The sequence below is a fragment of the Chlorocebus sabaeus genome, chromosome 14 (genome assembly GCF_047675955.1).
Source record: "Chlorocebus sabaeus isolate Y175 chromosome 14, mChlSab1.0.hap1, whole genome shotgun sequence".
Classification (NCBI taxonomy): domain Eukaryota; kingdom Metazoa; phylum Chordata; class Mammalia; order Primates; family Cercopithecidae; genus Chlorocebus; species Chlorocebus sabaeus.
In genome coordinates, this window is record NC_132917.1 from 45266468 (window position 1) to 45293019 (window position 26552).

Here is a 26552-nt window from a genome sequence, read left to right on the forward strand (position 1 = left end):
CTTTCTGCAACCAAGATCTACTATCTTAAATTTAAATAGAAAAAAATAAACACTACGACTGAAAAGCAAGCTGCTCATCCTGTTTTTCATCATCACCATCATCATGATACAATAAGAGCTAACTGAGTGCATATTATACACAAAGCAAAAAAACACTTTACAGACATTATCTCATTTAACAGAGTAGGTTCCATTCTGGGGATAAGTAATAAGCCCAAGATTATATAGCTGGAAAGGAACTGAGTTAGATTTGGACCCTAACCTGCTTGATTTCCAAGTCTGAGCCTTAACCAGCACAACCAGGTAACCCTTAAATAGTTTCTCAAACTCTCAATAAAATGAGAATTCATATTTTTGTGCCAAACAACAAATGCAACATATTTTCTAAGGAAGAGCTATTTTCCTAAACAAAAGATCCAGAAGAACTCATATCTCTCTTCTTTTACCTTTATCTTAGATCAAAAGGTAAAGTGGATTGTTTACTTATCTAAAGCAGAACTTAAGGACATATAGGAGTGAAAATATGTTCCATAACTTCAGAGACCAGCTTTAAAATTAAAAGGTAATATTGCTTTTTCTCCAAAATAAGATTTAGATTATGCTTATCTTCTAATAATATAATGATCAAGGAGAAAATGTAATGTTAAATAAAGCTTGTAGTGAAGAAAATGTAGTGTGACATAATAATGTGATGTTGAAACTAACTTAAGAAGTGATTTTTTCAGTTCCATTATAGTGGCATTTCCTAACCGGGGGCCCTTGGACTACTGGGCAGGGAGAGGCAGGATTAACCAGAACTGTACGTAAAATGTTTGTGTTTATATACATTTCCCCACTAGGAAAACAGGCTCTAGCATTCATTGACTACTTAAAGAAATTCATGACCCGAAAGGTTAAGAAACGCTACTTAACCCAGGATAAGAATATTTAGCAACCAGCTATGGAAAATTCAGTTTTAAATACAAATCAACATTCAATCTAAGAAAGTCTTTTCTAAAAAGACAGAGTATCCATAAAAGTACAGGCTAGACCTATTATTAAGAGGAAAGAATATTTTTTTAAATATCACCACAGATTTATTTTCTATCATTTCCAGAAGCCTCCAAAGTTACAACAATTTAAATAAAAGGAACTTAAATGGTAAATAAAAATTCCAATTAACTGTGGTTTTTAGCAACTGGGTACCTGAGAATTTGCCGGGCTCTTGGAGGTTATAATTTTCAATAGACTGAGGGAAACTATTGCAAAGAAAAACACTCAGATAATAAATATTCCTCCAAATACCATACTGCCATTTCTTTTAAACAGAGGAATATAAAACAGATGTGACACATTGCACCCAAAGATTTTGGATTAACATTAATATTAAATCAATACAAAATGTAGTAAATTTCATATGCTTTAGTTACTGAATAGTAAGTGTCTGATAAACAGTTCAGTGCTCAGCATAGATCAGAAATCTTAAAAACCTAAATGAACAGAAAAACCTCAACATTGAGTACTTCAATATAAAACCTTTAAGGACCAAAGAAGTATATGTGACAAGAATTCATGAAACAAATCAAACTGGGAGAGGTGATGATTTTTTTCCAGACGTTGTTAAGAACAAAAGCTATAATACCCTCTCTTTTTCATTCCTATTTAAGAGTTCAAGAACAGACACTTGCCAAAAGTATACTAGATTTACAAAAACACTTTCTGTTTGATAGGAAATTTTCCAATAAACTATTGGGAAATTATTCCAATTATCTCTAATATATTTTGAAGAAAGCAAAAATTAACTTTATATAAAATTCATGTATCTAACGATTTAATATTACATTTCACGAAACAAATTTCTCACCAGTACAAACAAATTAAGCTCAAAATTCTAGCAATTTGATTATTTTATGTATTTTGCCATGAAGCAAATAAGACTGAGCAGAATTTATTATTTGGGGGGATTTTAACTGCCACAGTTGTAATTCAACTCATTATTTACAGATTATTACAGTACTCAGAAGGCCCTTCAAATTGCTATAGTTGAGACCTTCACCTAAACCAATACATTAGTATTTCAAGCTTTAGATATAAGAAATTACACTTCAGAAGCTACCATTGAATTTACATTTTACCAGATCTATAATATGACAATTCTCTATAATTAAATTGATAATTAAAAAGATTTTATTTAATTAAGCACCATTTTTAGGATTTTTATTTTAAGGAAACAAACCACACACTTATAAACTAAAAAGCAAGTAAAGTACCTACAATATCAATGCATTCACTTCCGTATTTTTTGACAAAAACCTTATGAGTTAAAAATGCTAAGTTTTATTTAATTATTTTTTTGAGACAGAGTCTCGCTCTGTTGCCCAGACTGGAGTGCTATGGCGTGATCTCGGTTCACTACAACCTCCACCTCCCAGGTTCAAGTGATTCTCCTGCCTCAGCCTCCCAAGTAGCTGGGATTATAGGTGCCCACCACCATGCCCGGCTAATTTTTATATTTTTGGTAGAGACGGGATTTCATCATGTTGGTCAAGCTGATCAGAATCCCTGACCTCAGGTGATCCACCCGCCTCAGCCTCCCAAAGTGCTGGGGTCACAGGCATGAGTCACCATGCCTGGCACAAAAATGCTAAGTTTTATCTTAGGTAAAATTCAATGGTGTTACTTACATAAAGCGAATCATTAATCAATATAATTTGTTTTCTTTATAAAAGATACATGTTTAAACAACAGAATTGATATCGCTACAGTTTACAAGTCTTTTCTACCATGACAGATTGTAAATTGACGGACCTTTTAAAACTAGGTTTCCCAAAACATTTCTTACAGTGACTATTCATTCTGACAGTAAGGAATGTTATTATCATTATTATATTTTGCCAAATTGAGATGGGAAGGTGAGATTATTTTCATGAGAAAGAAAAACTAGTTTGGTTTTTTTTTTAAGTTATTGGGCTAACAGTTTTCACATTCATTTACAAGATTTCATGAAGACTCTGCATGAATTTCTTTTCTTCCGATTTCTCAAATATGTAAATAACTTGGTTTTTCTGATTTAAAAAAAAATTACATGCCTTCTTATGTTAACGGAAGAACTTAATTTAAAGGTAATTTGCTTAAATAAAAATGCAGTTATTTAGTAAGATACCAAAAATCAACTGGGATATAATTTCTCAATACTGACTGATAGGTTTTTAATTCTTTGCAAAAGTATATTAGAATTCTTCAAGCTCTACAAATATCTAGCATCTTCCTCTTTTCCTTCCTTCTGCCTATCAAAAACAAATGTATTAAAAAGCTACTATGCCAAATGCCTAGCTCATCTCAAAGTTTTAAAAATAATTTATCTAAAAAATATTCTTCCAACTTGTCAGACTGAGAAACGTATCATGAGAGGTTAAATGACTTGCACTAGGTTTCTCAACAAGTAATAGAAAGCACTAAAAATATGAACCAACATACATCTTAATTATTTGCATATGAGATAATCTGTTCTGAAGTATCAAAAGAATAACTGTTTGTATTTTAGGGATAGGAGACAAGGCCAAAAACTAAACTACCACAAATAATAAGGGTTCTCAGATTTAATGCTTAAAGGGTACAGCTTACTTCTAAGAAAATATCAAAGCAATTTTAAATTCTTTTATTTAATGATGAATGATCATTTCAGGGATTCTCAAATGAGCAATATCTAGTCACCTTAAAAACTTAGGCAGGGCCGGCACGGTGGCGCACGCCTGTAATCTCAGCACTTTGGGAGGCCCAGGTGGGTGGATCACCTGGGGTCAGGAGTTCAAGACCAGCCTGACTAGTGAAACCCGGTCTCTACTAAATACAAAAAATAAAATAAAATAAAATAAAAATAAGCTGAGCGTGGTGGTGCATGCCTGTATTCCCAGCTACTCGGGAGGCTGAGGAAGGAGAATTGTTTGAATCTGGGAGGTGAAGGTTGCAGTGAGCCAAGATTGTGCCATGCAATCCATCCTGGGCAACAAGAATGAAACTCCGTCTCAAAAAGAACAAAAAACAAAAACAAAAACAAAAACAAACTTAGGTAATCTAGTGAAGAGGACATAGGGAAACAAGCAGAATCATGCCCTGTCAAAGACTTTCAAACTGTAGAACTCTTGGATGGTAAACTGAAAATCAGATCAAAAATCACAAAAATGTACATTCTCTCTGAACAAGCTATTACAACAATGTATGTGAATGAAATGTAAAAATTCAAAAAAATTAAACCGCACTATTTATGATAGCACAACTGTGACTGAAACAAAGTGAAAAAAATGCCTATCATTAAAGGGTCCATTTAATTGCACTGTCATTAGAAATTATTATTATAAAACATTTTTATCTTATGTAAAATATTTATGATAAATTATTAAGTTAAAACTGGGTAAAAGAAAAAAACAGAAGGCTTATGTAATATGTTAATAGTATTTAAACATGTATTATTACTTTAATTGTATTCTTGTTTCTTTAAGTTTTTCTGCAATAACCATGTAATACTCATATGTAATCAGAAAAGGTTTAAAATGTAAGAACAATTATTAATTGGACAGGGAATCATATCAGATAATGGCCAACTTTTTTTTGTAATCTTCCAAACTTTCTTTTAAAGTTATCAAAGTTATTGTGAACTTAAATCTGGGTAAACACTATCATTTGTTTGTAGATCTCAAGCAATGACATTTTATGATATCATTATAATAATATAAAAGAAAGATAGCTAAGCAGAAAAGTTCTGCAAGAGTAAGTTCTCAACTTTTACACACAGGCCATATAAGAAGCAAATGAATGATAAAAAAAAATCTTATGAGAAAATACATATTATACATCCTAAAATTTCACTTGGTCCTTGCCCTCTTGAATTTTACTTGGCCTCCCAAGTTATCCTTCATGATCACTAAGGCATAATCAGCTCACTATCTACAATATAAAAGATGTGAGGTGACACAGCAGTATGCCAGGAAAGTAGTATGTATGAAAAAATACTAAGGGCAAAATATGGTGAGGCAGAAAAAGAGAAAGAAAACACACAACCTCCTTATTTCAATACCAAAGGAGTTTACCTTTGGATACGTAACACTAGCACCATCTGGTGGAGGACAAGTCAGAAGCAATTCTTCAATTACCAGTGTTTTGTTTTTGTTTTTCTAAGTTTGTTATGTTTCAAAAAAGATGATCATTTTCCACAGAGACCAACTCTAGCAGTGGTACAGTTATCACACAAAGGATCCATACCAAGCCTGGGAGAATACAAAAAGTCTAACAACCAGAGGATCTAAGTATACTCCCAGATGGACATCCTATCATATCTTAAGAACAGAATTCTCTTGGCTACTTCTCTTTTGGTGCCCCATACCACAGTGATAAAAAGAACACTTTACAACCACAAAAGAAACCTAAAATGGACAGATCCGAATTACCAACTAAAAAGCAGAGCTTTAATTTGGACTTTGGGATTTCAAACTTCACAGAGATGACAAACTCAATGGTACCTTCAAATGTCATCATGGGGAAAAGCAAATCAACAAACTGAAGGACAAAGAAGATGGAAAGTTTGTCTCCTATTTGTAGATTAAGTCCCTCTACTGAGGCAGAAGAAATTTCGACAAAGAATGGCATGAGCAGAAATTGTCGTTTCCCATTACCTTCCACAGTAAGCATCTCACTCTCTCTCTTCCCTCCCTCCCCGCATTCTGCTTTTCTTTTTCAAAATCCCTCTTTTATCTTTTTTCTCCACCTGTATCTGATACCAACATAAAGCTGTTATAAGTACTGCATGGCACCACTAAGGGAACTGAAGAAAAAACCTGCCACAGGACCAACTACAAGACCTGCTGCATAAGTGGCATTGGACTAGGCAAGAGGCAAGGGCCTGGTTGACTCTGGGACAGGAAAAGCAGGCTCACAGAGAGGAAGGAACAATAACTGTGGAAGAAACCGTTATTTGCAACAGTACTATAAACATTTCAGGTTCACCGCTAACAAGACACAAAACCTAAGGGGGCAGGGAATAAATACTGTTCTAATTTTATAATTAAAATGTTCTTTGGTCAACATTTTGAAATGTATTGACTAAAAAAACATAGTACGTCAACCCACCTGCCATCCCCCCAAAACACCCAAAAGTTGCTTCTTCTGATTCTTGCAGTTAACTCCAAAATTATCAATTTCTTATGTACTCAAATTTGTATTTACTCATATAATACCAGATTATCTGCATTTGTTTATACTTTTCAAGTGCAACTTCATTCAGATACAAGTTGCACAGAGAATTCTGAAGTTTTCTTAACGAAGACAAAAGTTTGCTTTATTTACTCTTCTACTGCTCCTATGTCTTGTTTTATTTTTAGCTTAAATGCATCTGTGGGAGTTTGTCCAGTAATAAATATGAGAAGTTCAGATGGCTATGGAATAGATTTTTTAGAATAAAATATATTGCAAATTATTCTACTCCATCATTATCTAATAACATAAAAGAGAATTAACCAACTTTGAGAATATTCTAATATTTTGCTATATTTTCCCAATAATACTATTAAAAGCGTTAAAAAAGAATGACAACAAAAAAGAAAATCCCAAATAAACAAACAGAAAAAAAAGCAAAAGGAAAGAACAGTAAGAAGTAAGTAATAATTAAAAAGAGAAAGACAGAAGCAGAGATATACTTTGCCGGCAACAAACAGCCCAGTTCTTTTCTACCTATAGTTGAATATAGTTTTGGAAATAACAAATTCACTAATATTCACTATATTCACTAATATGTTTCTATACTGTACTGTTAACATCTCAGCGAACTCCGCTAACAAATGACATACATTCATGACGCCATTCCTCACTTCTCCCTTTCTCCCTTCTCTTACATTTGTTTATCCCTCTCCCCATGAACTCTACTTCCCTCTATACTTATACCTCAGCAGGAGCCACCACTATCCAGTCAAAGGAGACCCTATCTACAAACTTCATCTAACATACTCACCTCCAGTTTGGATCTTGAAGCTCTATTCTGGAGCAGCCTCAACTTTTAAAATTTCTGTTGGCCACCCAGCTAATGCTGAAAAAAAAAAAATCCTGAAAACACATGCTATGTACAGATCAGCCTCTTTTCTAATCATGGTTTTTAAAGTACACTGAACACATGGAGGGAAAGAATGAGTTGCTCAGTTCAGCCGGCTGCTCCATTTACTTCTTTATCTATAGTCAGATCTTTACTTTTTTGGGATCACTGCACATTTCTGACTCTGCTATATTACACTGTGTAAATATTTAGGAGACATAATTCCTTTCAGGGATCTAAATTTCTACTGTCGTTATGGCAAATGAACCTGTTTATGCTATGTTCATTAACTAACAGCAAGCCTAAAAGAACACAGGAATTTACCAACATATGGTACACAAACATCACAATCATAAAGCTTCTCACAGGGACATATCAAGAACATGAAAGGCCAGTTTATTTTTACTCTCATTGCCCTATAATTTCCTTTAACTCTACTAAAATAGTCCTTAATTCAAACCTTTCCTGCAGTTACAGGAACAGGGTAGACTGAATGTACATAAATGGTACCAAAAACAACCCATACTTCCACTTAACTTTCCTTGAATCTAGAGCAGTAATTCTCAAACTGGAGTCTACATCAGAATTAGCTGGAGGGTTTGATACAGACTGCTGGGCCGCACCTGCCCCCCCTTCCCCCCCCAGTTTCTACTTCACTGTGGCTGAGAATTTGCATTTCTAAGAAGTTCACTGGGCCGGGCACGGTGGCTCAAGCCTGTAATCCCAGCACTTTGGGAGGCCGAGACGGGCGGATCACGAGGTCAGGAGATCGAGACCATCCTGGCTAACACGGTGAAACCCCATCTCTACTAAAAAAATACAAAAAAAACTAGCCGGGCAAGGTGGCGGGTGCCTATAGTCCCAGCTACTGGGGAGGCTGAGGCAGGAGAATGGCGTAAACCCGGGAGGCGGAGCTTGCAGTGAGCTGAGATCCGGCCACTGCACTCCCGCCTAGGTGACAGAGTGAGACTCCCTCTCAAAAAAAAAAAAAAGTAGTTCACTGGTGAATTAGATACTTCTGGTCCTGGGACTACCTTTTTAAGGTTTGTTGAGGTATAATTTACATTGCATAAAATTCACCCATGTTAAGTGTATATAATTCAATGACTTTTAATAAATGTTGTACAACCATCACCAAAATTCAATTTCATATTAATTTTTTTCTTTTTTTTAAGAAACTGCCAGCCAGGCGTGGTAGCTCATGCCTGTAATCCCAGCACTTTGGGAGGCTGAGGTGGGCAGATCACGAGGTCAGGAGTTCAAGACCAGCCTGACCAACATGGTGAAACCCCATCTCTACTAAAAATACAAAAATCAGCCGGGCATGGTGACACGCACCTGTAATCCCAGCTACTCAGGAGGCTGAGGCGGGAGAATCGCTTGAGATCACACCACTGCACTCCAGTCTGGGTGACAGAGTGAGATTCCGTCTCAAAAAAGAAAACTGCCTAGGTGCAATGAATGAAGGCTACAGTTTGTTCATATCCTTGACAATACTTGCTATTTGTCTGTCTTTTTAGTATAGCTATTTTAGTGGTTTTGAAGTGGCATCTACTTATAATTTTACTTATATTTCTTTAATCATTAATGATGCAAATCATTTACTCAATATGCTTACTGGCCTTTTCTAATCTTCTTTAGTGAAATATCTATTCTGCCCATTTTTAATCGGTTTGTCTTACTAGTGAGTCATAAGTGTTCTTTATGTATTCTAACTACAAGTCTTTTATCAGATACAATATTTGCAATTATTTTCTCCCAATTTCGGTTTATCTTGTCATTCTCTTAATGGTTTTCTGAAACACAAAGTTGTGTGTGCTCATTTTGATTTTTGAAAATTACTTGATATATAACTGTTCATATCCTTGGGGTATTTTTGGGGGTATATGTGGTAATTAGATACCTGTATATAATGTGTAATGATCAAATCGGGTATAAGTGGGATATCTGTCACATCAAACATCTATTTTTCTTCGTGTTGAGAACATTACACTTCTATTCTATTTAAAAATATATAATAAATTACTGTTAATTATAATTTCCCCACTGTACTACTGAATACTAGAACTTATTCCTTCTATATAACTTCTTCATGCCCCCAACTCTGGTGACTACCATTCTAATCTCTATCTCCACGAGGTCAACTTTTTTGTCTCCCACATATGAGCGAGAACATGCAATACCTGTCTTTCCGTGTCTGGCTTATTTCAGTTAGCATAATGGCCTCCAGTTCCATCCATGTTGCTGCAAATGACAGGGTTTCATTCTCTTTTATGGTTGAATAATATCCCATTGTGTATACATACCACATTTTCTTTATCCATTCATCAGTTGACAGATACTTAGACTGATTCCATATCTTGGCTAATGTGAATAGTGTTGCAATAAACATGGGAGTACGATATCTCTTCAATATACTGAGTTCCTTTCTTTTGGATATATACTCAGCAGCGGGATTGCTGACTTATATGGCAGTTCTATTTTTAGTTTTTTTTTTTTAGAGAACCTGTATAGAGTTTTCCACAATGGCTATACTACTTTACCTTCCCACCAACAGTGTATGAGTGTTCCCATTTCTCCACATCCTTTCCAGCATTTATTTTTTACCTTTTTGATAACAGTTATTCTAACTGTGGTGAAATGACATCTCATTGTGGTTTTGATTTTCATTTCTTTGATGATTAGTGATGCTTAGCATTTCTTTAATATATCTAGTGGTTATTTGTATGTCTTCTTTTGAGAAATGTTTGTACAGGTCTTTTAACTATTTCTTAATCACAGTATTCGTGGGTTTTCTTTTGCTATTGAGTTGTTTCACTTCCTTATATGTTCTAGTTATTAATCCCTTTGTGATAGTTTGCAAATAATTTCTCCCATTCAGTAGGCTATTTCTTCACTTTCTTGATTGTTTCCTTTGTTGTGCAGAAGCTCTTTAGCTTGACGTAATCCCATTTGTCTATTTTTGCTTTGTCTGTGCTTTTGAGGTCTTACCCCAAAAATCTTTGCCCAGACCACTGTTCTGCAGCATTTCCCCCATTGTTTTCTTTTAGCAGTTTGATAGTTTCAGGTCTTACATTTAAGTCTTTAATCCATTTTTAGTTAATTTTTATATATGGTAAAAAATTGGGATCTAGTTCCATTCTTCTGCACATGGATATCCAGTTTTCCCAGCATCATTTATTAAAGAGGCTGTTCTTTCCCCAATGTGTGTTCTTGGCACCACTGTCAAAATGAGTTGGCTCCACATGTACAGATCTATTTCTGGGTTCTCTCTTCTGTTCCATTGGTCTATGTGTCTGTTTTTATGCTAGTATCATGCTGTTTTGGTTATAATAGCTTTGTAGTATACTTTGAAATCAGGTAGTGTGATGCCTCCAGCTTTGTTTCGCTCAGGGTTGCATTAGCTATTTGGGGTCTTTTGTTGTTTCATTTGAATTTTTAGTATTTTTTTTCTACTTCTATGAAGAATGTCACTGGTATTTTGATAGGTATTGCATTGAATCTGTAAGTCACCTTGGGTAGTAAAGATATTTTAACAATATTAATCCTCCCAACCTATGAGCATGGAATATTATTCCAACTTTCTGTCCTCTTTAATTTCTTTCACCAGTATTTTATAGCTTTCCTCAGAGAAATCTTTCACTTCTTTGGTTAATTTTATTCTGTGTGTGTCTCTGTGTGTGTGTGTGTGTGTGTGTGTGTGTTTGGTTATTCTGTGTGTGTGGTGTGTGGTATGTGTGTGTGTAGCTATTATAAATGAGACTGCTTTCTTGATTTATTTTCCAGATTGCTGCTAGTATATATAAACAATATTGATTTATTTTTATTTTTTTTTAAAGACAAGGTCTGGCTCTGTCGCCCAGGCTGGAGTGCAGTGGCACAACCACGGCTCACTACAACCTCCACCTCCCACGCTCAAGCCATCCTGCCACCTCGGCCTCCCAAGTAGCTGGGACTATAAGCACATGCCATCATGCCCAGCTAATTCTTTTGTAGAGACTGGATTTCACCATGTTGCCTAGGCTGGTCTCGAAATCACGAGCTCAAGCAATCCACCCGCTTTGACCTCCCAAAGTGCTGGGATTACAGGCGTAAGCCACCATAGCTGGCCAACAATACTGATTTTCATATGTTAATTTTGTATTCACAACTTTACTGAATTCATTTATCACTTCTAAGAGTTTTTTGGTGGAGTCTTAGGTTTTTAAAATAAAAGATCATGTTGTCTGCAAACAAGGATAATATGACTTCTTCCTTTCTAATCTGGATGCTCTTTATATCTTTCTCTTGCCTAATTGCTCTGGCTAGGTCTATGTTGAATAGAAGTGGGAAAGTGGGCATACTTATCTTGTTCTGGATCTCAGTAGAAAGGCTTTCAGTTTTTCCCCATTCAGTATATTAGCTGTGGGTTTGTCATATATGGACTTTATCATGTTAAGGTATGTTCCTTCTCTACCCAATTTGTTGAGAGTTTTCATCATGAAGGTACATTGGATTTTACTGAGTGCTTTTTCAGCATCTACTGAAATGATCATATGGGTTTTTGTCCTTGATTCTGTTGATGTGATGTATCACATTCACTGACTTGCACACATTGAACCATCCTTGCATACTTGGGATGAATCTCACTTGAAACACAAAATTTTAATTTAAAAAAAAAAAAATTTCAATTTTTAATTTAAAATATTTTTAGACAAGATATCACTCTGTCATCCATGCTGGAGTACAGTGGCATGATCACGGCTCACTGCAGCCCCAAACTCGTGGGCTCAAGCAATCTTCTTGCCTTGGCCTCCCAAAGTGCTGAGATTATAGTCATAAGCCACTGTACCCAGCAAAAGTTTTTAATTTTGATGAAGTCTAGGACCACACTCTGAGAATCACTAGAATCACTGTTCTAAAGCCTCAAAAACTCAAAAAAATTCCAAGCCCTTGAAAAAAGTGAAAGCTTAAGAGTTTTCCATCTGTACAATACATAAATATCTCTCGTAGCTTCAACTTTTCTGTTTTGTTTTAGCAAACCCTATTATAACTGGCATCCTAAACATATTAGCCCTTTTTATTTAAAAAGAAAACTTGCAACTGACTTTAATATATTATGGAATAAATAAATCTATTTTCATTTATTTCAGCTTCAGATGGGCCTGAGCTATCCCCTAGGAAGACTGGATGGAGTGTTCATACTAAAGAATATGGATTGCTGTGCCAGTGTTTTCAGAATCACTGGTCAGTCCTATGGCTTTTGACATCCTACTTATGAAAAATATAAGAAATATGTCTACTTCACAAATTAATAAGAAAGATAAATGGTGCACTATGGTAAACATTACAGAGAACAAGCATATCATCTTAAAAATACATTTGATTTATCTTGGCATTTTTGTCTAATTTTATTACTCATTTTCATTTTAGAGCCATTTAAAATAATTCACATGCCAATTCAGCCCTTTCTTTGTTGAAAATCTATTGTACTTCAAATTAAGAGGAACCAAAGATGGCAGCTAAAGTTCAAATCTTGTCTTATACCATAATTAGCAACGGTATGAAACATACTTCAACAAATGTAAAACATGTTTGATTCAGGTCAAAGTATTATTAAGGTTGTTCATTTCCAAGGTGAAACCCAAAATAATGCATGGTTTTTCCTTAGTGATTATCCACTTCCAAAAAGTAAATCCAAAGAGGAGGGGGCTTATATGAATGCTATTTCTATAACTAAGACATATATTCTGTGATTCTATGGAAAAACTGTTCTAATAAGAAGAATCCAGTTAAAAGACAAAGTTTAAATTTGCAACAAGAATCCTTCTTTATATAATTCAAGTCAGTCTAGCTAGCCTAAGCAAGAAGCTTTCTTTACTGAAGAGCTACTAAGCTTCTACTATAAAATATTTTCAAATATTTATGTTCCAATTCATGGATCTTATTGATAACATAAAAGTCATTAGTCCTCATTGCCTTCTAATTGCTCAAGATGGGTTTTACATATCTACTAGTCTTCACAAATTATCTACTAGTCTTCACAAATTACACTATAAGGAACAAGCCTGTTGGCCAATCCTCATTCTCCCTTTTCCATGTGCCACTTAAAGCCACTTGAGAAAAAGCTTTCCAAAGTGATGCCAGAGGATGTAGCTTCACATCTGACCCACAATCTTTCAACATGGTCTGGTTCCCAAAAAATGACTTTTAGGGCATTTTTTCATCCAATCTTTTTATGTTTTTTTGCAATTCAAAAAGATTAGAGTCATTGGAATTTCTTTTCCAAATTACACCAAATTAGACTATCACCATCTCTGTGATATAATCAGACTTGAGATTCAAGACAAAGATTAACATATTAGAAATAGAGGAAATAGTTTACTCAATAGCATACAGCCAATTATAATTTAACCATAATATTAAAAGGTAATAATATGCAAAATAATAATACTTTTTTACGCCTGCCTTTTTTACCAGAGTTCAATTTCCTTCCTTAAACAGGCAGCTATCAATTACTAGAAGGAAAAAACTTATCACTTATCAAGTAAACACTTCTCCTGTCTTTCATTACTAATCAATCACCTAGACTCAGAACATTTAGACGGCTCAAGAGGGAAAAGGGAAGAGAAGGCAGCAAGGACCTTAAACAGGAGGTCTTATGCCTGGCAGTTTTAGATTTGATGGTCATCAGTGTGCACATGTGTATGACATATGATCGTAACAGAAGCTCATCGTCAAAAATCTGCAATTTCCTAGTGAAGTTTTTAATAAAAATGAGGAGTAAGGATGGGAACACACCGCCAACCCTCATTATTATCTAGTGAAGTCCAGAAAATAATCACTAAAACCTTTACTTCTACAAAGATCAAGTTTGTGTCACACCAAACAGGTGCAAAGGAGAATAAGGACACATAAACACAACTGAACCTTCTACACAAAACCTGTGGTGCACTCTCAAAAATAACTGAACTGTACCACTTCAGCAATCATCCATCTATGAACAAATGCCCTCAGCCTATTCTTGAGAAAGGAAAAAATCAGTTATATCTGTCTTCATCTTGTCTGAAAATCTTGACATTTTTCAGCAAGTAAAGGTTCCAAATGGCAGGTGTCAGAATGTCTTAGCCTCACATGTGGTGCTAGAAGGCAGAAAAAGCAGCAGCAGCATGTGGTCATGTCAGAGCCACAGAAAAGCCGCCTAGAGAGCACATTTCGAAAAGAGCAAACCTCAGACTCAGTTAAATCAATCTAGTGCTAGATGCCACTATCAGAACAAAGCTGTGGTGCCAAGGATTAGCTGCCCAGAGAAACATTCAACTCAAGGCTCTCACATAAGGGAAAATAGCTGAGCACAATGGCACCTGTCCATATCCCGTGTGTATAATTGGATCAAACGGCAGAGAAGAAAATGGCCACCAAATTCTTCGTTTAATCTACAAATTAGTATCATTTTCTCAAGGTCTTTTTCAGTTATTCTAAGGTAAATAAGATGAATCTCCTGCATTTGCACAATACTTAAGAGCTTCCTGAAGTGTTTTAGGATCTACTAACTGAAACCCATTTTAATATTTACAGCTTTATCAGGAAGTCAGGAGCATAAGTAAGCTCCTCATATTTGGAGTAAAAGAGACCTGAAGAGTTAAATAATCAGACCAAAATAATCTAAAACCAAGACTTATATCCTCTGCCTAATCCTCTCCTTCCAGTCATCTTTTCACTGGTTTTACCAATAATAAGAAAGCTTTGGAGGCTTTTAAAAGTTGTTTGTGAATGTCAGTCAATTACCATTTTTGTTCCCAGAGGTTAACATAATTAGCATGATAGTATACTTTGTTGCTACTCAGACCTGAGTGTAAGAAAGGATAATAATGTTTAAGGAATACTCAAAGCAGGAGATGCTGGAGAAACATACAAATCACTGATTTGTATAGGGAGGATCATTTACTGTCAAGCCATCTGGTTAGATACATCAGAAATCAAACAAACTAGGATTCACTCAGATGAGCAGTACATGATTAATAACACAATCCATCCATGGAAAAAGCAAATTTGCTCTCATTTAGGTTTTCTCTCTCTCTTTTTTTTTTTTTTTTTTTGAGACAGAGTCTGGCTCTGTCGCCCAGGGTGCAGTGCAGTGGCCAGATCTCAGCTCACTGCAAGCTCCGCCACCCGGGTTTACGCCATTCTCCTGCCTCAGCCTCCCAAGTAGCTGGGACTACAGGTGCCCGCCACCACGCCCGGCTAGTTTTTTGTATTTTTTTAGTAGAGATGGGGTTTCACCGTGTTAGCCAGGATGGTCTCGATCTCCTCACCTCGTGATCTGCCCGTCTGGGCCTCTCAAAGTGCTGGGATTACAGGCTTGAGCCACCGTGCCTGGCTAGGTTTTCATTCTCTAATGGAACACACAAAGGGATCACTGGGCCAAAGATTCATACTTCAAAGCCACTTCAGTTCCTCTCTTATGGCACAAGATAAAGCACAAGCAGGAGCCAGGACTTTACTTGTATTTAACTTACTAATACTTTAACATAAAACAGTGCCAACAGAAAGGCCTTTGGAAGTATCCAGAACAGGTATGATCTTCTAATTCTCTCACAGAGAAGTTGAGGTTTCCTCTATAGTATTTTTTACTCCTTAATGAAATTTTTTATTCCCCACTGACATTTATTTATTTGCCATACACTTGTGCCTATTTCACACTAAAACAGCCCAGGGGAGCCTACATTATCTTGCCTTGTCATCAGGTAGCAAGTACTATTCTTAAATTCTATGCTCAATTAATTTCTCATCTTCATATTTTCAGATCTTCTTCTAAGGCCAATTAAAATATACAGCATGAAAAGGATAAAAACACCTATTAATACAGACCCATAGTCAAATGAAGACTAACAGTATTCTCACATATATGTTCTACAGTTTAAAACTCAAATGTAAATTAAATAAAGTGCATATTAAATAAAAAGTGTTTTCTAAATTAATTTCTTATTCACCATTTAGTCTGCAGGTTTCCAGTTCTTTAAAACAAGTCATTTTGATATGATTTCTATGTCTGCTGTCTTTTTTCCTACACACTTGGCTGACTTAATTGATTCCAGACTTTCTAGCATCTCACGTATCTGTTTTATAGACTGAAATAGAGGGTTTTGTTTTTCATTAATATGGATAAAAACTGATTTGTGTTCATGTTTGGCATATAGTAAAGAACGAATGTTGGTAAAAACGAGGTCTGATGCTGTTGTCGAGAAATGTTTATTGCTTAAGATCATGAAAATGGTAAACCGACACATGAAATGGAAAAGCTCTGCATTATCAGACTTGGTATGTATCTCAACTGAAATACAAGCAGGACTAACCAGACACATATCTCATAATTTCCAGTGTCACTGTACAATCATATTAACAGTGGTCAGTTTTTTCCAACCCACAGAAAAGCAAGCAGACAAACCAAGGCACTTAAACGTCACTTGGCTAACGACACACGTTTCGTCTTTTATTAAGCCAAATCACAAAACACTATGCTTATTAAAATCACAGACCATTCTCTGAAACTTACAAATAATCCATATTAGGCTAGGTGCAGTGGCTCACACCTGCAATCCCTGCACTGTGGGAGGCTAAGGAGGGTGTGGATCACCTGAGGTCAGGAGTTCGAGACCAGACTGGCCAACATGATGAAACCCCGTTTCTACTAAAAATATTAGCCCGGCGTGGTGGCAGGCCCCTATAATCCCAGCCTCTCAAGAGGCTGAGGCAGGAGAATTGCTTGAACCCAACAGGTGGAGGTTACAGTGAGCTGAGATTGTGCTACTTCACTCCAACCTGGATAACAAGAGCAAAACTCCATCTCAAATAATAATAATAATCCATATTCAGTCAATTCTTCCTGAAACCATGAAAATCATCTAAAATCTCTTTTGATATCCCTGGCAATTTTAACACTTAATTGTTGGGTCTAATTTTTGGCAAATACAATTTATCTGAACAATTTTCAATGCTCAGATGAAATCATAAGTGGTAGAAAAAAAGAACCAAGACATTTAAATAAATAAATAAATAAACATAACCTGGTCTAATCTTACCTAAAAGGAATGACATTTCTCCCATCCCTTCTTACTGTTCCCTGCCCCAAGTTCTTAAAGCTTGACCAATAGATATTTACACATAATTTTTAAAACACAATATGCTAAACAAATTTAGAAGGTTGTTCAGCTATTCAGTCACACTATAAATGCATCTAGTCTTGAAAACTGATTTTAAATATAAAAATAACACAAATTAGAAGAAAGCTAAAGCTGTGTTCCTCAAATTCCCAAAGGTAAACGAGGAAAGGAGAAGTTATAGCTGTCACTTAATACACACTGAACACCATGTGTAAAGAAAATTGGCAATATAATCTCATCCTGAAGAATTTAAACTACAGACTTCCTGATTTTCCAATGCTGGAAATTACCTCTAACAGAAACTACACACAATGGCTGAAGAAACTTTTAAAATTATTTTATTTCCTCTAACTTTATTTTAAGTATAAAGTCTCCATTCCAAAATAAAATTTAAAGGACGTGATGTTGTCCTAAAAATACAGTCTTTTATATGACAGGACTCTAGTGAATTTTTCCTGTTAAGTTTTCTAACTCAAAATTAGGACAACTACAAGTGAAATTAGTATCTCTAATATTATTGTAGTATATCACATACATGGAGTCATATTCCAACATTATTTTCAGGTAAAAGTTAAAAAAACAAAATCAAAAGTATGTTAGAATACAAACCCAATGTGTGATATGCTATGTTCACTTAACTTCGACTTTTTTATTCTTAGAACTTTTTTTTCCTTAGAGGAAAACAGAACAGTGATATTTCTTCTTTATGAACAATTTTACCCGGTGAATTGCTAAACGTAATAAATGATTTTTACTAAAATAAATGTAAAAATGATTAAAGTCATAAGTCTTCATGAAACGAATAGTCACAGGCATTCTTACACAATGGCATGAAAAATGCCATTTTCCCTATGTTTAAATGAGAGAAAAGAAAAAAGGAAGAAAAAGAAGAAAAGCAGACAGAAAAATGTTTGCAGGGCACGGTGAGTGGGGAGGTGGGGGCAGGGAGGTGCAGAGAGAGAGAACACATGCTAGCACACAAACTTACATGACCACCAAATCCATTAAAAATTTTTCTTTCACTAAAATACTTAGGATACCAACTAATAACGGCTTGTTCTGAAGCAACAGAATGTAACCAGTTGATACCAAGCAACCTACTTCTCCAAATCATCTACCTACCCTAATCTCCGATTGATATATTGGTAATAAAATCAATGCATTTTCCTCACCTGGAATAAGTCACTATTATCAGCAAATTTGAGAGTATCAATTTCTAACCTTATCTAGTAAAGAACAAAATTATACATATTAGAAACACACATACATGGCCGGGCACTGTGGCTCACGCCTGTAATCCCAGCACTTTGGGAGGCCGAGGTGGACAGATCACGAGGTCAGGAGATCAAGACCATCCTGGCTAACACAGTGAAACCCCATCTCCACTAAAAATACAAAAAATTAGCCAGGCATGGTGGCGGGTGCCTGTAGTCCCAGCTATGCGGGAGGCTGAGGCAGGAGAATGGCATGAACCCGGGAGGTGGAGCTTGCAGTGAGCCGAGATCACGCCACTGCACTCCAGCCTGGGCAACACAGCAAAACTCTGTCTCAATTAAAACACACACACACACACACACACACACACACACACACGCAAAGAAGAAACTAAAGGTCACATTTTCCCTTTCTTCCAATCTACTCCACAGGCTTAGAAACCAGATTTGTCTCCAGATATTTTTCATTTTCCTTTTTCTTTTTTAAGACAGGGTCTCACTGTGTTGCCCAGGCTAGAGTGCAGTGGCGTAATCTCAGCTCACTACAGCCTTGTATTCTTGGGCTCAAGTGATCCTCCCATCTCAGCCTCCTAAGTAGCTGGGATTACAGGCGTGTGCCACCATGTCCATCGAATTTTTAAATTTTCAGCAGAGACAAGGTCTCACTATGTTGCCCAGGCTGGTCTCAAACTCCCGAGCTCAAGCGATCTTCTCACCTCAGCCTCCCAAAATGTTGGGATTACAGATGTGAGCCACCATGCCCAGCTAGATATTTTTTCAAACACCTATTTCATTTCTAGTTTGGTTATTTAAATATTCCCCCAAATACTTAGAGAAACACAGATTTCTAAGGTAATTTTTCAGAAATAAATTAGCATGCATGCTTATGTGTATATACACTCTACTTGTTTAAAGCTTTAACTTCATTATTTTAAAACGTAAGTTTTCCATTATATAGAGATATACACACAAACACACAAAGAACCTGTAATTAAAATTAGTCTTATTCTACTATTTTCAAGTGTGGGAAGGGATATTTTTAAAACAAAGAATACTTTTTGAGTTAGAAAGATGTAGACTATAATACAATTAAAGGATAGAGGAGCATAAAATTCACACATTTTATACCTACATTTATTGTCCTTCTGGAAAGTTATGCTTTTGTCACAAAGATTAGAATTTATTGCATTACCCTCTAAAATACAGAAAAGTCTTTCCATTGTGTTAGACTATTTAAGGTGAGGCTCCTATGAAAAAACCAGCCAAGCAGCTTGAACTATCACATTAAATGGATCACAGGGTTTATAAAGTGCTGCTTCAAAGGCATTCCCTGCACCAAGTATCACAAACAGCAAGGGAAGACGCCACTTCAGGCCCAAGACTAAAATCGTTTTCCTGAATTGTTTCTTGTCAAATTAAAATGTCAAAAATTATTCTATCAAATTCTGTCCCTAAGGATTCTAGCTCAATCCAAAGAGTAGCTACCAATTAGTAAAGTCGGGCCTTTTAACAGTACAAGAAATTTTTTCTATTGATATGTGAAATTAGCAGGTTCCAAAAAGAAAAGTTTCATCTCAGCAGTTAGTTTAAGGGCTACTGATAGCTATAATCACATGCAGGCTGCAATTCCTTTTTGAAAGACTTTTCAAATGAACAAATACAAAGAAAAAAGAGAAACACAAGTGTATCCATAGTGAATGACTGCCTAGGATTATAGTTATAAAAAGCCAAGGTTAGAGATCCAGATATCCACGAGTATTGTGAACTAACAAACCAAAGTCAAACGAAATCTCTGCTAACTCTTTTGACAAGGTCAGCGCACCCATCCCTTAGCACAGAAACCGATTGAACTGCAGGCTGTACAAGGTGCTCCAGGAAAATAAAACCTACCACCAATCATTTAACATTTTTCTATTGCTTTGGATGAGCAAATAAAATCCTCTAAGAAAAACATTTCCTGTTCACTTTGTTGTTTCCCCAAAGCTGCATATCTTTCAGAAACTGACTTGTTAGAAGTATCCATTCATTAGCAGCATAAATATGCAGATATAATAAGACATTCTTGGCAGCCAATCATACTGCATCTTTTTCACTTGCCACTCCAGATGAATTTTTATAGTACATTTATAATTTATCCACAGAAGTAAGAGCAATGTTCATCTACCAGAAAGAACTATGAGTGTTCATGAACTTCCCCCAAAAAGTTCTAAAACTTTATGTCAAGGAATAAAAATACAAGTAACAGGAAAAACATGCTCACATATAAGACTGTTTACATGAGGCATGTACTTAAGTTGCCTAAGTTTACGGTTTGGCAAAAATCATTAAATGACCTGTGGCTACTAGAGTGATCAAAGTTTCAATTTTAACTGTAGTGAGAAACAATGTTATCAGCAAAAATTTAATGGTATATATTCCCATGCATATATTCCTTCTGCACTTTTCATAAAGAGCCTCTTAGACTTGAATTATCAAATACTTCCCAGTGTTGATGCTTTTTAAAGTCTCCATTCCCAGATACCAAGCATCTTGGCATTGTGGCTAAGCAATGACAAACAGATCATTTCCTATTGATTCTACTTACCTCATCAAGACTGCCAAAATCCAGTTACGTAAAGAATTATTTTCAACAGCCACCTTCAATTACAAATGTTTGACATGATCACAGACTTCCAATGCTAATCTCCTTTCAAGTTGAAATACTCACACAAGAGCCCTTTGAGATACACAGCATGGCTATTTGCTTTGCTTTGCTTTATCCTGCAAAGAGGCTGAAATACACTGGAATCTTCTCTTCTCCACAGTTAATGCAATACACATCTTTTATGCAAAGTGGTATGCAGACCAACATGTTTTTATCAAGATAAGAGTCTTGCCAAAGGGATTTTCTAGGTTAAAATACTATTTCTCTAACATGAGCTTCTAAACCTGAAGGCTGCTTAAAGAAAAGGAAAGAAAATTTACATGTAATTGACTATCATTTCTCCAAGTGTTCTACCTATAGACCATACTTCCTTAGTTTACATACATTTGCATGACTTGAATACTACATCTGTAACTTCAGAGTCCTATTGCTAACCACAATTCTGGACTTAGAAACTGTCAGCCTAGTTTAGTGAGAATACGCATCACTTACCCAATGAAAAGAAAAACTGAATCTATAAAGGATAATCCTATCAACATACTAAATAGTACTTATCTGTTGAAGAGATACTTTTAAATTCCAAAAAATAACAATTTTCTGGCACACCAAATTCAGGCATTTACACCAAGGGCAAATATCAAACTCTACTATTTCCATGTGACAACCAACTAGGGCTTTGAACACAAAGACAATGATTATACTTTACATGTAGGAAGATTCATGAAAATCTGCTCTTAAACTGAATTTTTATAAGTCAAAATCCATTTTAAATGCAACAAAGAGCTCACCAGCTAAAGGAACTACACTGTGAAATTTTTACATTGCCAAGGATTCACTGGTGAAGTGCTGATTATCCCTTATTTTATGAACTTTTAACTTATGATTATATGTTTGGAATTTGTATAAGTGAATATTTTTCTTTATGCCTGTATTATTCCTAGGTTAGTCATGGAAATATGGACCTCCAAATTCTGTTAGAGAAAAGAAAGGTCTGTCCCCCTTAACCTACTAAGGGAAGTAGAAACAGACACAAACCTCATGCTGAGAAGGACCAAGCAAGCACACAATAAACATACAAATTACCCCCAGAACACATGCCCCTCTGGCAACAGAAGGCAAAATCAAAAAGCAAGAAATCAAGCTCTACTTTGCTGTCAAATGCTCTACTTCTGAGCTATATACCCCTATGGCCTCAAACTCTACTTTGAAACTCTTTCCTTCCTGGCCCTAACACTATTCTTCTGTAACTTTTACCCCATGGCTCCGGCAAGAACATATCCATAGGATAGCATGCCAGACAGCTGGACAGATCTTCTTTCCTCACATGCTTCATCATACGGAACTGTGTTAGCCCAAACGTAATCCCTAACCATTTCTTGCCATCTGCTGAGATTTCAGGCTCAAAAAAAATGTCCACGTATAATGAGAATATATGGTATCTAGTCTAGTTATGTAACAAGGACTAGATTACAACCTGAAAGTTCCTCTTCTCCAGAATGCTCCCTTAAGGAAACAAAACAAAACAAAACAAAAAACTGACCAGTTAATAAAATACTTAGTTTCAGCCTAGCACTGAGACAAATTCTGTTCATGCTGAATTTGAATTCTAAAGTGTATAAAAGTTGAAGAAGATGAAAAATTCAAAAGGTGTTATATTTCACAACCTTAATAAAAATGATTTGGCAGACTTAGGACCTATAAAGAACAAACTCTGGCTGGCTTGATCATTGAGTCCTCAGGTACCTTCAAGACAATGAGGAGTCAGAGCAGATCTTTGAGGGTATTCTGACTTAAATACCGATCATGTATAATTTACGGAAATTCCTTAATGCTGGAAAAAAAGATGACAATTCATTAATCTGAATATAAATTCGGTCTTGGTTCAAAACTGTTTTGTTTTGTTTTGTTTTGCTACTGTCTCCTCAACCAAAGATAAAAGGTAAAATTAAAGGGTGCTAAAGGCAAGTTTATGCTCTCAATTCAAACTTCCTGGTAATAGCTACCATATTAAAACAATGGAGAGGTAGAAAGGCAGCATGGTGTGCTAGGACTGTGAGATTTAGAATCAGATGACTTGGACTTAAGTCCAAACTCTTTAATCCATATTAGTTTATCAGTTTTCAGTTCAGTTTCCTCACCTATCAACTGTGAACAACACTTACAACCAGGGGGTTAAAGTAAGAAATAAATCAGAATAGGTATTAAAATACTTGATAAGTAGCAGTAAACCCATGGGATATGATTACAAAAAGTCTGAATTAAAGAATTTACTAAAATCTAGTTTTATTCATCTCTAAAAAAAGTACATTTGAAATTCTTACTAATTAAGAGTATTATTTCCTACAACCTGATTTTTCACACATTTCCAGTTCAGGAAATCACATTCTACAAAGTGGTGAAATAGTAACAAAGCAAATAAGCAGAGACCATTTGTTGTGAAGAAGTAGCATCCAGGATAACTACCAGTTCTGAATAATGCAAATATAGTTTCACAAGTACATGAGTATGAATCTCAAAAAAAAAAAATATGAAAAATAAAATTTGTGACAACTTACCTATGAAAAGGGAAGAAAATGACTGCTCTACCACTATGTTTAACTCCTAAAGTGCTACTGAGCGCATTCCAACACAAGTCATTTAGCTAACATTTAAACTAAAATTTGGCAGAAAAATAATTTTCTTACATGCCTACATAATATATGGCTAGAATGAAAACAAACGTATATCACACTTCTGGATCCTTCTCAGCCAGAATCATATGGGATGAGGAGGGTGGGGAGGGTACTGAAACTTTCTGAGTTCTTCTGGCTCCATCATTACAGAACTCAATGAATAGGCTCAGTCAGGATTTCCAGAGGAAACACCTATTTTCATCCCAGTCTCTCTGGAATAAATACTTCTGAAAGTGTTCCAATTTTCACTTAACCCACTTTTAAAATTACTAACAACTTCCTTACACCTTACAAATTTAATAGCACTAACAATTTTCAAAGCATTTTCAAACAAAAACTCCAAGTCTATCTTAGATTATGAACAGCTATGACAGATCATATTCTTGATCAAATATTCTTATGCAGTCTTTTAATCACTGGATGTCACTTTTTAATTTTAAAAGGAATTTCTGTATTTCATAAGAAAATATACCAGTAAGCAATATGACTAAGACACTTGGAAATTAACAGTGTTTCAAGCTCAAGAACAGCAAATTCCATGAGAACAGGGGAACAAGAGAGAGTAGAAATCATATCCTACATACATGTGGAACCATTTCAGAATTAAAGGAGATGTATTATTAGCTACTGAGTGTTAACATTTATAGTTTCTATGGTCGGACACTGTTATCCTACATGTGTATTAATTTCTTTAACTGTCATAGCAAACCTATTATTATCCCATATATTAGCTGAGGAAACTAAGGTAGAGAGGTTGGGTAATTGTTAAAGGTTATACAACTAGTAGGTGGCAGAGTTGGGATCTAAGCACAGACAGTCTGACTCTAGAACCCATATTCTTAACACATATTGTGAGCTATATACTATATTCAGTACAGTGTAGATAGTTTATTTAATTCACATATTCCTGAGACGTGGGTATTTTAGAAAACTGAAGCTCAGAAAGATTCAAAGACTTGCCCAAAGTCAGCCAGCTAGCAAGAAGCAGAGCTGAGGTTCAAACCCAAGACTGTCTAACTCTGGAGTCTACGGCACTCTATTACCTCCTAAGGAGGCAGTGACTCTACCACCATGACAAACCCTAACCGATCACTATGCTATTTATTTCTCCTCCTCTGTCTCATCTGATTATTGTCTTAATAGAGAAGGTATGAAAACAAAAATAGATTATATGAAGAAAGAAAATCAGCAGCCAAGAAAGACCTGAAAGATGATTTAAGTACAGTGTTGTAGTATTTCTAAGTCATCTCTATACAGAAAGACCACTGTCAACAATTTCTATCATCAGTAGGTAGGTCATAAATTCACCTTCTCGTAATCACTGGGCATGACAAGTCCCACAGACACACTCTAAAGGGAATCCCTAGATATAACTTCAGCAGCCCCTGCCTTGCCCTCTGTGTTACCTATGTTTTTCTTTCACTCCCAAAACACTCCTAGTCAAGTATTCAGCCTTGACTTTAAACACAGAGGAAAGAAAAGGATAGACCTAATAAGCTCATTTCAAAGTGCCAGGAACTGTGTTTAATTAAAAAACAAAATTCTACATATAGTACTAAATATATGAATTGCACCAAAGGCTAAAATGAGAATCTTTTCCTGTTAAAAAGGGGACAAAATAGACATTCCAAACATGTAAACAAAAATATATGACAGTACACTATTATTTTTCAAAAATAAATATTAGGGATAAGCAGCAGTTGGAGCTGTTTTGAAAGATGGGATCTGTGTGCTTAATAGTATCCCTGCCCCCACAAAAATCCATATTCTGAAAAAGTACCATAAAATATGCACATGCGATAAGATACTATTCAGCCATCCTTAAAAATGATGAGAGGCCTTTAAAATGGTATTTATCTGTAACACATTAATGAGTGAAGGAAAAAACAGGTATCACTGTTAAATTATGTAACACACACACATAGAGATATATCTGGAATAGTGTTCACCAATATAATAATGATTGTTATCCCTTGATGGAAGTAGAGATAATTCTCTACATTGCTCTTTGGATTATTCTGTACTGTTAAAAGTGTTTACAGGAGTAGGTATTTCCACAAAAACAATAAAAATATTCTTAATTTGTAAGTGTACAGGTATAAAAAGATACATTCTGATTTCATTAAAAAAGTATTGCTTTTTTAAAAAAGCTAAGTACCCTCACCATATATATGCTGTAAGGAATTTTAACGTGATTCTGTAGGAAAGGCATTTCGTTAATATAAATAAAAGATATATTAGAATTCATAGGTTCTGGTTAACACAGAATATATTAATTGAGTCACTCAATGTATGAGTACCACATGCTAGGCACTGCTCTTATGTCTGGGGATACATCAGTAAATAAATACCCAAACATGTCCTGCACCCATGAGGCTTACATGTTAGCCAATATTTACTAATCCTTAAATTTTAAAAAGTGTGCAGCCCAATAGCTAAAAACATATATAGCAATGTTATAGCAAAAAATTAAAATATACCAAAAAATTAGCTCTTCAGAAGGGTTCTACTAATTCATACACAATAATGAGGGTATCTAACGCACCATGCAATCTTCATAATTAAATATCATTTAAACAGTTTAAAATTCAGTTCAAACGCTATTAGGCCACATTTTCTTCCTACTGTTTTGCTATGTGTATTTTATCTATTAAATGGTTAGGTCTGCTTTGGCATATTCTATTGTTTTTATTGCTCTCTATTCCTATTTTTACGACTATCACATTGTTTTGTAATATGTTTAATTTCAATTAGAACTCAACTTTTATATAAGTGAGTTCATTGTAATATGTTGTGGTAACAAAGAAGCCTAAAAAACAAGTA

General features: G+C 35.4%; 1 protein-coding gene across 1 annotated transcript in view; it reads right to left on the minus strand.

The window, feature by feature from the left end:
• SRBD1 (S1 RNA binding domain 1) overlaps positions 1 to 26552 on the minus strand; it is a 221757-nt gene that overhangs the window by 99010 nt on the left and 96195 nt on the right. The window lies entirely within an intron of this gene.